This window comes from Lissotriton vulgaris, chromosome 2_1 (assembly GCF_964263255.1).
Source record: "Lissotriton vulgaris chromosome 2_1, aLisVul1.2, whole genome shotgun sequence".
Lineage (NCBI taxonomy): Eukaryota > Metazoa > Chordata > Amphibia > Caudata > Salamandridae > Lissotriton > Lissotriton vulgaris.
In genome coordinates, this window is record NC_141687.1 from 1938885951 (window position 1) to 1938899298 (window position 13348).

The window sequence follows — 13348 nt, forward strand, 5'->3', positions numbered from 1 at the left end:
AATACAACTCTTCACCTTGTGGTAAATATTTTACCGTACATGTTTTCCATATAATTTCAAGTAAAAGAATAGCTCAATAAAATGAAAGGCAGAGTCCGGGGTGTCTGAGTCTTAAAGGGCTTTAATTCAGAAATGACTCGAGTCAATGGAGATCTATTCCATCAATACAAGGGTTCGGATATGCAAGGGAAGATGTCAGGAAAGATGTCAACGATTTATTCACAGTACATGACATATATAGTAAAACGACACAATAGCATTGCATTACAGTAGGCGTGACAAGTGAAATGTATATGATGAGAACACATGTGCGTAGCAAAAAGGTGTGAACATGGGCGTGCACAGAGGCGTGAACTAGAAACGTCACAGAAAAGTGTCATAAGTGGGTGGATGCTTAGGGAATTCTTGCAGAGTCAGCTGAAACCTGTGGCCTGAATGCGCGCGCAGCTAATATGACATGTGATTGACGTGCATCTGGAGGAAGCTAAGAGTCTGACTTTTAACACTAGTAGAAGAGACATAAGTCTGGCATGTCAGATCGACCTGTTCCTAAAACATATCTGATATCTTGTGTTTGGAGGATGTTCAATCTGGAGTAAAAGGTCTTTCGGCAGAGGCTATTCTATACTAAATGTATGCGTGTCTAAGTGTAAATGCGCGGAGCCAGGGCCTACCATGGTAACGGGAGCAATGAATTACATGAGGAGGACAGGAAGGCTTTGCCCTTTACTCTGCAGCCGGGGAGCTGTTTACTTATTTTACTAGACAGGAATGTGTTTTCGAGGAGGCTGAGCTGGCTACGCTGATAACTTGAAGGCAAAATACTGTTTTTGGCAGGCAGAGCAGGCCGAGCCGGGCACCGCTCGCTTGGCAGGAAGTAAGGCAGAGGTCAGGGATGCATTTCATCTCCACGTTGCAGCTTTCGGAGACAGAGACGGGAAAAAGTGGTTCAATGGCAGGCCTAACTCGGCAGAGCCAGGAAAACGTGAAAGTGCACCATGTAAAGACGGTGGCACGGCATACTTAGGAACTGAATTATCAATCCATTCATGGTGGATCTGAAAGAGGACATGTTAACGTTGGACACAAATGTATTTGCGTCTTCAAATTCGGTTGCGGAGGGAAGTTACATGCACTTTAACTCGTACATGGAGACGATGGGGTACTCGTTAGGGGACATACCTGACCATAAAAATTTCAATTACCTCATTCCCTCCTTGTCCCCTACGGACCCATTAGGATATATCTATTTTCATGAGACCATCTATCTGTTCGTATAACATCATCTGTTCTTCTCTCTTTAATCTGGAATGGGAACGTGAATTTGAACGGGGAATACAAGCTGTGGCGCACAAGCCGCAAATCGCTGGCCCACATTGAAGACATAAACAGCAACTGAATACAATGGCCAATATAATCCTTAGGAATGACAATAGCTTCCATCCCCAGGCTGTTATTACACTCCAGAGCCAACCGGACCAAGTCCAGGAGCCTGGGTTCTGGTGTATCTGATGGGCAATTTCGTGAAGTCTGGTGATGGCCTTATAGACTGAAGGCGCGTTATTAGGAATAAACACGCAACAACTGGATCCAATGACTCTACAAGCCCCGCCCCTATCGGCCAGGATGACGTCAAGGACAAGGCGGTTCTGAAGAACAACAAGTCTCATAGCAGACTGCTCCTCTGTTAAGTTACCCAAAGCTGAAGTAGTCTCATTCACTACTGCTTCAAGAATTCTGGTTAATTTGCGTATCAGTTTACTATTGGAGACTGTGCCTAAATAGGAAAAGAATCCTTTATTGAAATCAGTATATTGTTCCCATGCGGTTTCAGTAAAATCAACTAATGGAAGATCTCTTTTGTGCCTAACTAGATTGAGGCGGGAATTTCTGTGATAATCAGATGGGGCTAGAAAAACTGGTGGCAATAAGAATGCAATGAAACAAGTACCATCCCAGTCTAGAGGTAAACGTACATAAGCTGTATGAACACAAATGAAATAGGAATGTCGGGAAGCTTTGAATGTAGACTTGCCTTCATCACTGAATTCGACCACAGTAGTGCAATCACTATGGCCTAGATGTACTGAACCATTCTTTCTGACGCATAATACACCTTTAGCTGGTAAAACTGATATGGATGGCAAGTCTGGACTAGTTTCTGACTGAACATTTAGAATCATGAGGTTAAGTGTAAAATTGCCTAATCCATACACTTCATTTTCTAGATCGGTTCCTGTCATTTGTGGAAGACCCTCTTCATCTGGGAAACATGCTTTGTTCATGATGGTGTTCAGGTTCCCCCATATCCATTTGCCTTGGGAAACCCTTGATTCAGTGTCTAAAGAGGATATCAAACTAAACCATGCACCACAAGAACCATTATGTGTAAACGGGTAAGGAAAGAGAGGCAGAGCTCCCTTGTAGTTCTGATAGGGAGGGAGTCGGCCACATATCCAACAGTTAGTAGCATTGTTGATCTGGTGAGAATGGTGTAACATGCGAATGAATGTATTGTTGCGCAGCGCAAGTCGATAAGACAGTTCGTGTGGAGGTAGTTCACTAAACGTGTGCTCTGCAGTGTCATTAGAAAAAGAATGTGCAATCGGAAAATACATGTACAACATCAAGCTGATGCCAGTTAACGTAAGACTCAGAAAGAACATAATAAGCAGGGTGCAGATGCACCTTCTACGGAGATTTTTACAGTAATGATTTCTTTTCATGATCTCCTGTCTATCTCTCTCTCTATTTGGGTCTAACTTGTACATTGTCAGAAACTGCCTAACCGCTTCACCCAGGAGGGGACTTAAACAATTAAACTGTCTGACTTACTAGACCTCAGTTTCTGTCTGTACTCCTCTTGGGGAGTTTTCTCTCGAAGGGGGAGTTTAGTATCTGTCTCTGGTATGTGAGAGTTCTTTGAATCAGGGTTTGGCGGAAGTCCATGAAATTTCTTCATGTGACTGGAGTGCACCCAGCCCTTCCTCCCCTCCAGTTTCACAGCAGTCCGGGTTGTTAACAAAACAATCTTCGGCTCCTTCCAGCGGGGCTCCAAAGGGCTCGTCCTATCAAAGTTCCGGACAACTACAGTATCACCCGGGACCAGTGCATGTGGCTTCACCTCGGTGTTGTCTGGGAAGGCTGCTGCGACCTGTGAACGACATGATTGTAGTGCAGACATCAAGGAAGCAAGGTAATCTGTTAACATAGTACTTTCGACATCAGTGATTTTTCTCGGCAAAGGCGTCCCCCACATATTAGGAGGTCTACCGAAGACCACCTCATACGGAGATAGCCCTGTCCTAGAATGGGCTACCATTCTCATATAAAACAGTGCAACTGGCAATGCTACTATCCAATCTACGCCTTTCTCTTTACACACTTTTGCAAGGCGAGTTTTCAGAGTCTGATTATGACGCTCCACGAGACCTGCTGCCTCTGGATGCCGGACACAGTGAAACTTCCACTGGTACCCCAATGGAAGCGAGACCTGCTTCATTAGTTCAGATGAGAATGGCTGACCATTGTCTGAATACACGACACGGGGCAAACCGTATCGAGGGAAGAATTCACGAACCAGCTGCCTGGCAGTGGTCGGGGCAGTGTAATCTGGGACGGGATATGCTTCTGTCCATCGGGATAGGGCACATACAACTACGAGGACATACTTAAATCCTTGGCATCTTTCCATCTGGATATAATCCATCTGGAGGACTTCAAAAGGATAGTCAGGAGGATGAAATCCACCTTGCTCTACGGGAATCCCTTTTCCTGGATTGAACTGACAACAGATCATGCAGGTACGCACTTTCTGTTTTGCTGCTGCTCGTAAGTGCTTGTTGAACCAGAGATTCTGTAAACTGTCTAACATGGCTTTTTCACCTAAATGTGCTGGACTATGTGCAGTGTTGATGATAACTTGAACCATAGAGTCGGGGAGGAACCATGTGGTTTTTCCCCTCGTCAGCCAACCCTGATCTATCTGGACCCCTCCTTGTTCAGCCCATTTCTTGATTTCGTCTGAAGTAGCATGTGTCTGTATGTCAATGACATCTAGTGCGGGGTCCCTGACTGTCATGCTGTGTGTCAGTGATGATACGTCAGTTTTTATCACATCAGTCGTCTGTGTATGAGTCTGTGCTGTATATTTCGCTGTCTGATCTGCGAAGTCGTTACCCTGTGAAATCTTGTCTGTTACTTTCGTATGTGCTTTGCACTTCATGATGGCTATGGCTGTAGGCAAATGTATTGCTTCTAACAGTGCTTGAATGAGGGGACCATGCTGGATTTTGGCTCCGTGAGAGGTCAGGAAACCTCTCTCTTGCCAGAGGACACCGAAGTCGTGCACGACTCCAAATGCATAACGTGAATCTGTGTATATGTTTACTTTCATGCTCTTGGCTAGTATACAGGCTTGGGTCAGAGCAACGAGCTCTGCTGCTTGGGCTGACAGGGTGTCAATGCGATGTGTTTCTATGACTTCAGTTTCAGTGGTCACTGCATATGCGGCCACTAGCTCTCCTGTACTTCTTCTCATACATGAACCATCCACATAAAGTGTCAGGTCTGGATCGGGTAATGCGTCATCTGTCAAGTCTTGTCTGGGTTTCGTAACTGTGTCAACTACTTCTACGCAGTCATGTGGAGTAGGATCTGTTGTGCTTGATGGTAAAAGTGTTTTAGAAAAGGGGGTGGTGATGAACAGAGTGTCTGAGTTAAACAGACCACTCTTACCCAGTCCAAAGATCAGGGCTTGATCCATCACCGTTATTTATCTCACTGCCCCAACCCTGCTCAGAACCTGGCTATATGCAAATCAGTCTGTCCCTGGCCCAGTGCATCATGGGAACAGGGCAGACTAAACTACCAAGCCAATTCTTCACCAGAAAGGAGACAAGCTACCGGGGACCGGTTTCTGGCATTTCAGCCTTCTTCGGCCCGGCTTGCTTGAATCCTGATGGAGCAGTGAGAAAGGGACTCCTGTCTGAGTATACCCTGCCACATCTATAGTGGCCAAAAACGATTTAGAAAAGGGGGTGGTGATGAACAGAGTGTCTGAGTTAAACAGACCACTCTTACCCAGTCCAAAGATCAGGGCTTGATCCATCACCGTTATTTATCTCACTGCCCCAACCCTGCTCAGAACCTGGCTATATGCAAATCAGTCTGTCCCTGGCCCAGTGCATCATGGGAACAGGGCAGACTAAACTACCAAGCCAATTCTTCACCAGAAAGGAGACAAGCTACCGGGGACCGGTTTCTGGCATTTCAGCCTTCTTCGGCCCGGCTTGCTTGAATCCTGATGGAGCAGTGAGAAAGGGACTCATGTCTGAGTATACCCTGCCACACCTATAGTGGCCAAAAACGATTTAGAAAAGGGGGTGGTGATGAACAGAGTGTCTGAGTTAAACAGACCACTCTTACCCAGTCCAAAGATCAGGGCTTGATCCATCACCTTTATTTATCTCACTGCCCCAACCCTGCTCAGAACCTGGCTATATGCAAATCAGTCTGTCCCTGGCCCAGTGCATCATGGGAACAGGGCAGACTAAACTACCAAGCCAATTCTTCACCAGAAAGGAGACAAGCTACCGGGGACCGGTTTCTGGCATTTCAGCCTTCTTCGGCCCGGCTTGCTTGAATCCTGATGGAGCAGTGAGAAAGGGACTCCTGTCTGAGTATACCCTGCCACATCTATAGTGGCCAAAAACGATTTAGAAAAGGGGGTGGTGATGAACAGAGTGTCTGAGTTAAACAGACCACTCTTACCCAGTCCAAAGATCAGGGCTTGATCCATCACCGTTATTTATCTCACTGCCCCAACCCTGCTCAGAACCTGGCTATATGCAAATCAGTCTGTCCCTGGCCCAGTGCATCATGGGAACAGGGCAGACTAAACTACCAAGCCAATTCTTCACCAGAAAGGAGACAAGCTACCGGGGACCGGTTTCTGGCATTTCAGCCTTCTTCGGCCCGTCTTGCTTGAATCCTGATGGAGCAGTGAGAAAGGGACTCATGTCTGAGTATACCCTGCCACACCTATAGTGGCCAAAAACGATTTAGAAAAGGGGGTGGTGATGAACAGAGTGTCTGAGTTAAACAGACCACTCTTACCCAGTCCAAAGATCAGGGCTTGATCCATCACCGTTATTTATCTCACTGCCCCAACCCTGCTCAGAACCTGGCTATATGCAAATCAGTCTGTCCCTGGCCCAGTGCATCATGGGAACAGGGCAGACTAAACTACCAAGCCAATTCTTCACCAGAAAGGAGACAAGCTACCGGGGACCGGTTTCTGGCATTTCAGCCTTCTTCGGCCCGGCTTGCTTGAATCCTGATAGAGCAGTGAGAAAGGGACTCATGTCTGAGTATACCCTGCCACACCTATAGTGGCCAAAAACGATTTAGAAAAGGGGGTGGTGATGAACAGAGTGTCTGAGTTAAACAGAGCACTCTTACCCAGTCCAAAGATCAGGGCTTGATCCATCACCGTTATTTATCTCACTGCCCCAACCCTGCTCAGAACCTGGCTATATGCAAATCAGTCTGTCCCTGGCCCAGTGCATCATGGGAACAGGGCAGACTAAACTACCAAGCCAATTCTTCACCAGAAAGGAGACAAGCTACCGGGGACCGGTTTCTGGCATTTCAGCCTTCTTCGGCCCGGCTTGCTTGAATCCTGATGGAGCAGTGAGAAAGGGACTCATGTCTGAGTATACCCTGCCACACCTATAGTGGCCAAAAACGATTTAGAAAAGGGGGTGGTGATGAACAGAGTGTCTGAGTTAAACAGACCACTCTTACCCAGTCCAAAGATCAGGGCTTGATCCATCACCGTTATTTATCTCACTGCCCCAACCCTGCTCAGAACCTGGCTATATGCAAATCAGTCTGTCCCTGGCCCAGTGCATCATGGGAACAGGGCAGACTAAACTACCAAGCCAATTCTTCACCAGAAAGGAGACAAGCTACCGGGGACCGGTTTCTGGCATTTCAGCCTTCTTCGGCCCGGCTTGCTTGAATCCTGATGGAGCAGTGAGAAAGGGACTCATGTCTGAGTATACCCTGCCACACCTATAGTGGCCAAAAACGATTTAGAAAAGGGGGTGGTGATGAACAGAGTGTCTGAGTTAAACAGACCACTCTTACCCAGTCCAAAGATCAGGGCTTGATCCATCACCGTTATTTATCTCACTGCCCCAACCCTGCTCAGAACCTGGCTATATGCAAATCAGTCTGTCCCTGGCCCAGTGCATCATGGGAACAGGGCAGACTAAACTACCAAGCCAATTCTTCACCAGAAAGGAGACAAGCTACCGGGGACCGGTTTCTGGCATTTCAGCCTTCTTCGGCCCGGCTTGCTTGAATCCTGATGGAGCATTGAGAAAGGGACTCATGTCTGAGTATACCCTGCCACACCTATAGTGGCCAAAAACGATTTAGAAAAGGGGGTGGTGATGAACAGAGTGTCTGAGTTAAACAGACCACTCTTACCCAGTCCAAAGATCAGGGCTTGATCCATCACCTTTATTTATCTCACTGCCCCAACCCTGCTCAGAACCTGGCTATATGCAAATCAGTCTGTCCCTGGCCCAGTGCATCATGGGAACAGGGCAGACTAAACTACCAAGCCAATTCTTCACCAGAAAGGAGACAAGCTACCGGGGACCGGTTTCTGGCATTTCAGCCTTCTTCGGCCCGGCTTGCTTGAATCCTGATGGAGCAGTGAGAAAGGGACTCATGTCTGAGTATACCCTGCCACACCTATAGTGGCCAAAAACGATTTAGAAAAGGGGGTGGTGATGAACAGAGTGTCTGAGTTAAACAGACCACTCTTACCCAGTCCAAAGATCAGGGCTTGATCCATCACCGTTATTTATCTCACTGCCCCAACCCTGCTCAGTACCTGGCTATATGCAAATCAGTCTGTCCCTGGCCCAGTGCATCATGGGAACAGGGCAGACTAAACTACCAAGCCAATTCTTCACTAGAAAGGAGACAAGCTACCTGGGACCGGTTTCTGGCATTTCAGCCTTCTTCGGCCCGGCTTGCTTGAATCCTGATGGAGCAGTGAGAAAGGGACTCATGTCTGAGTATACCCTGCCACACCTATAGTGGCCAAAAACGATTTAGAAAAGGGGGTGGTGATGAACAGAGTGTCTGAGTTAAACAGACCACTCTTACCCAGTCCAAAGATCAGGGCTTGATCCATCACCGTTATTTATCTCACTGCCCCAACCCTGCTCAGAACCTGGCTATATGCAAATCAGTCTGTCCCTGGCCCAGTGCATCATGGGAACAGGGCAGACTAAACTACCAAGCCAATTCTTCACCAGAAAGGAGACAAGCTACCGGGGACCGGTTTCTGGCATTTCAGCCTTCTTCGGCCCGGCTTGCTTGAATCCTGATGGAGCAGTGAGAAAGGGACTCATGTCTGAGTATACCCTGCCACACCTATAGTGGCCAAAAACGATTTAGAAAAGGGGGTGGTGATGAACAGAGTGTCTGAGTTAAACAGACCACTCTTACCCAGTCCAAAGATCAGGGCTTGATCCATCACCGTTATTTATCTCACTGCCCCAACCCTGCTCAGAACCTGGCTATATGCAAATCAGTCTGTCCCTGGCCCAGTGCATCATGGGAACAGGGCAGACTAAACTACCAAGCCAATTCTTCACCAGAAAGGAGACAAGCTACCGGGGACCGGTTTCTGGCATTTCAGCCTTCTTCGGCCCGGCTTGCTTGAATCCTGATGGAGCAGTGAGAAAGGGACTCATGTCTGAGTATACCCTGCCACACCTATAGTGGCCAAAAATGATTTAGAAAAGGGGGTGGTGATGAACAGAGTGTCTGAGTTAAACAGACCACTCTTACCCAGTCCAAAGATCAGGGCTTGATCCATCACCGCTTAATTCAGAGACTCTGTCCCTCACCACCCCTTGTTGTAAATATTTTTGTCCACCCTAAGCGTGGAAGGGTATTCTCAGATGTGAGACCCTTGCTCATTGCACCATCAGGATTCAAGCAAACCGGGCCGAAGACGGCTGTAATGCCAGAAACCGGTCCCCGGGAGCTTGTTTCCTTCCCAGTGTAAGAATTGGCTTTTGTAGTTTGGTTTGCCCTGTTCCCATCATGCACTGGGACAGGAACAGACTAATTTGCATACAGCCGGGTTCTGAAACTGGGATGGTGCAGTGAGCTAAAAAACGGTGTTGGATCTAGCCCTGATCTCTTGACTGGGTGGGAGATTTCTGCTTAATTCAGAGACTGTCCCTCACCACCCCTTGTTGTAAATATTTTTGGCCACCCTAAGCGTGGAAGGGTATTCTCAGATGTGAGACCCTTGCTCATTGCACCATCAGGATTCAAGCAAACCGGGCCGAAGACGGCTGTAATGCCAGAAACCGGTCCCCGGGAGCTTGTTTCCTTCCCAGTGTAAGAATTGGCTTTTGTAGTTTGGTTTGCCCTGTTCCCATCATGCACTGGGACAGGAACAGACTAATTTGCATACAGCCGGGTTCTGAAACTGGGATGGTGCAGTGAGCTAAAAACGGTGTTGGATCTAGCCCTGATCTCTTGACTGGGTGAGAGATTTCTGCTTAATTCAGAGACTCTGTCCCTCACCACCCCTTGTTGTAAATATTTTTGTCCACCCTAAGCGTGGAAGGGTATTCTCAGATGTGAGACCCTTGCTCATTGCACCATCAGGATTCAAGCAAACCGGGCCGAAGACGGCTGTAATGCCAGAAACCGGTCCCCGGGAGCTTGTTTCCTTCCCAGTGTAAGAATTGGCTTTTGTAGTTTGGTTTGCCCTGTTCCCATCATGCACTGGGACAGGAACAGACTAATTTGCATACAGCCGGGTTCTGAAACTGCGATGGTGCAGTGAGCTAAAAAACGGTGTTGGATCTAGCCCTGATCTCTTGACTGGGTGAGAGATTTCTGCTTAATTCAGAGACTCTGTCCCTCACCACCCCTTGTTGTAAATATTTTTGGCCACCCTAAGCGTGGAAGGGTATTCTCAGATGTGAGACCCTTGCTCATTGCACCATCAGGATTCAAGCAAACCGGGCCGAAGACGGCTGTAATGCCAGAAACCGGTCCCCGGGAGCTTGTTTCCTTCCCAGTGTAAGAATTGGCTTTTGTAGTTTGGTTTGCCCTGTTCCCATCATGCACTGGGACAGGAACAGACTAATTTGCATACAGCCGGGTTCTGAAACTGGGATGGTGCAGTGAGCTAAAAAACGGTGTTGGATCTAGCCCTGATCTCTTGACTGGGTGAGAGATTTCTGCTTAATTCAGAGACTCTGTCCCTCACCACCCCTTGTTGTAAATATGATGGTAAAAGTGTAGCAGGATTCAGTGTATTACAACGTCTGATTCCTATGTGTGGTTGGAATAATGTCAGTTCATAACCTGTCAGTCTTGCTATGGTCAAGTGTTGGGTCTGTGTTCTGTTTAGGAGAACTTCCACAGAGTGTGGAACCTGTACTGTTATTTGGTGTCCCAATACAATGGAATCACTTTGTCTGATTGCTAGAGCTGTTGCTGCAACTGATTTCAAGCACGCAGGCAAGGCCTGGGGTACTGGATCCAATGTGCTCGAGAAATAAGCACACGGTCTGTGTTTGTCTGCTTGAAGCTGAGTGAGAACCGACAACGCTGTGCCATCGCGTTCTGTGACGAAAAGTGTAAAAGGTTTTCTGTAACATGGTGTCGCTAAAACTGGTGCTTGACATAAGGCTTTCTTTAATTCGTCAAAAGCTTGTGTATGTTCCTGAGTCCATGGGAGGACAGTCGAAGACGCTGCTTCTTGTGTTGTCAACTGTATGAGTGGTTTAGCTAGAAAAGCGTATTGTGGAATCCATTGTCTGCAATAAGAAGTGAGTCCAATAAAGGCTCGTACTTCTTTCTGTGTCTTGGGTTGTGGGAGATGTGCAATTAACTGTATACGATCTGGTGTCAGCTGTCTCCCCTCTTTGGACAGCGAGTGCCCAAGGTACACCACTTGCTGGGCGCAGAATTGTAGCTTCGAAGGAGACACCTTGTGTCCCTTGTCCGCCAAGAAAAACAAAACTGTCAGTGAGGCTTGTTCACATTCTGGTTCACTTCGGGCGTTGATCAGTAGATCATCGACGTACTGCAATAGGGCAGTATTAGGAGGCATGTGAATATTGTCAAGTTGTCGTTTCAATGCTTGGCTGTAGATGCTGGGGCTTTCTGTGAATCCTTGAGGTGCACGTGCAAATTTGAAGCTTCGGCCATTTAAACAGAATCCGAAAAGATACTGGCTTTCCGGATCAAAGGGGACACTAAAGAAGGCGTTCTTCAGATCGATTACAGTAAAGAACGTCGCCTCTGAATCAATGGCTGTCAATAAGGAAGAGATATCTGGGACCACAGGATACTGTGGTACAATGCATTTATTCAATTCGCGCAAATCAATAACCAGTCGATAAACTGGAGGTGCATTTGGATCAGTACGTTTAAGAATCGGAATGATAGGGGAATTACAAACATTGGAGTCGGTTTCTACAACCACTCCTTGTGCAATGAGCTCGTCAATGATTTTCGGTAAAGCCACTACAGCATCTGGTGGTAACTTGTATTGTCGGATACGTGGTAGTATAACTCCTGGCTTGAGTGTGACACGGTATGGAGTAATGTGCATACAACCTACATCATTGGGGCCTTTAGCCCATAAATGTGCAGGGACATTCTGTAACCTGGGGTCAAAATCTCTCAATACATAATGACCCTTGAAGTCACAAAGGAACAGCCTGACTCCTTCCGGAGAACAACAAATTACAGCTCCTAGAGCTTTCAGGGTTTTTATACCAAGCAAGTTTTCTGGACATGATTTCGTGAGTAATAAATCTGTAGTTCGGGACAATGGACCAACTGCAAGGGGTACTGGTTTCGATACTTCATTAACAATAGGCTTTCCTGAAAATCCAAGGGAAACATTCTGTGAGCCTGAGAGGGGTGCCCCTGGAACCTCTTCATGACTGATGGTTGTTCTGCTTGCCCCTGTGTCAATCAAAAACTTTCTATCTTTCCCTAATACCTGACTATGTACATAAGGACCCTCTTGATCTACAGGAACCTCAATAAGAGGCAAGCCAACCTCCCTCTCTAGGCTGTTTCATGTGTATTGCTGATAATCGGGGTAATCAGATTGAGCATACTGGTACATCTGCTGTGTAACATGCTGAGTAGCGGCAATGGGTTGGGGCTGTGGTACCGCTACGGCCTGCTGTGGAACATGCATAGGTTGTACATTTTGTGGAACATGTTGTTGGACCTGATCCTGTCTGGGCGGACGTGGTCTCTCTTTGGTTTTACCTGTGGAAATATTGTGTTTCAAAACTGCACATTCGTTTACATAGTGACCTGGCTGTTTACAATAGTTGCATGTCCCTTTAACGGGAGCTGCTGAATTATTTGACTGTGTCGCGCCCTTTTCCTGACCATCTGCTGGAACTGACTGAGCAACTAACATTTTCATTTTCGTGTCTTTCATACGTCTCTGTTCGTGATCATGTTCCTCTCTAATCCTGTTCTGGTGGTATTGTAACATTTGTAACATTTGGGATGGCGTATTGGCTTGCCATGTACTCTCGACTTTCAAAACACGGTTCTTAACCTGAGGCAGAGAATTCTCGACTAATTTTGACACAAAAAGGTGTGGGTATGACTCGCTACTTGTTTTCAGGCCACTATTGATAATGAAACATTTCTCGAATCTGGAATAAAAATCACTAGTGTCTTCGTCGGGTTTCTGTTTGCAGGCTGAGATTGCATCCCAATCCTCCTTTTTAGTCGCTAACAGTCTAGGCAAAACCTGTACTAATAAACCTGGTAATGCTTTAGTTTTATCCCCAAGACCTACACCTGGGGTACGACCAGTTTCCTCGGTTTCTAATGCAGCCCAATCAATCTTTTTATCTCCCACCTCCCATTCTTTTTCTTTGAGTTTCTCGTAAATACCGGCAGGCAGTTACACTTTCAATATTTTCATAATGTCGGGATAGGTGTAGTTACCCATGAGTAACATATCTTTTATTTCACGGTGGAAACCTGCAGGGTCTTTATCGTGACTGGGTACTATTTTCTTCATTTCCAATAATTCCATTTTAGTTATAGGCGTGTAAACGAACACACGTTCAAGGGTATCATCGGCTTTCCTGACTGGATGAACTTCACGTAAAGGATTCTGTTTGTCTAAGTGATATGGCTGCCTGACTGGGGGTGGAACAGAAACAAGATGTGGAGTCAAGAAAGTTCTATATTTGTGACGTTGTTCTAAAATCGTTTCAATTAAATCGGTACCTAGGCCTCTCCA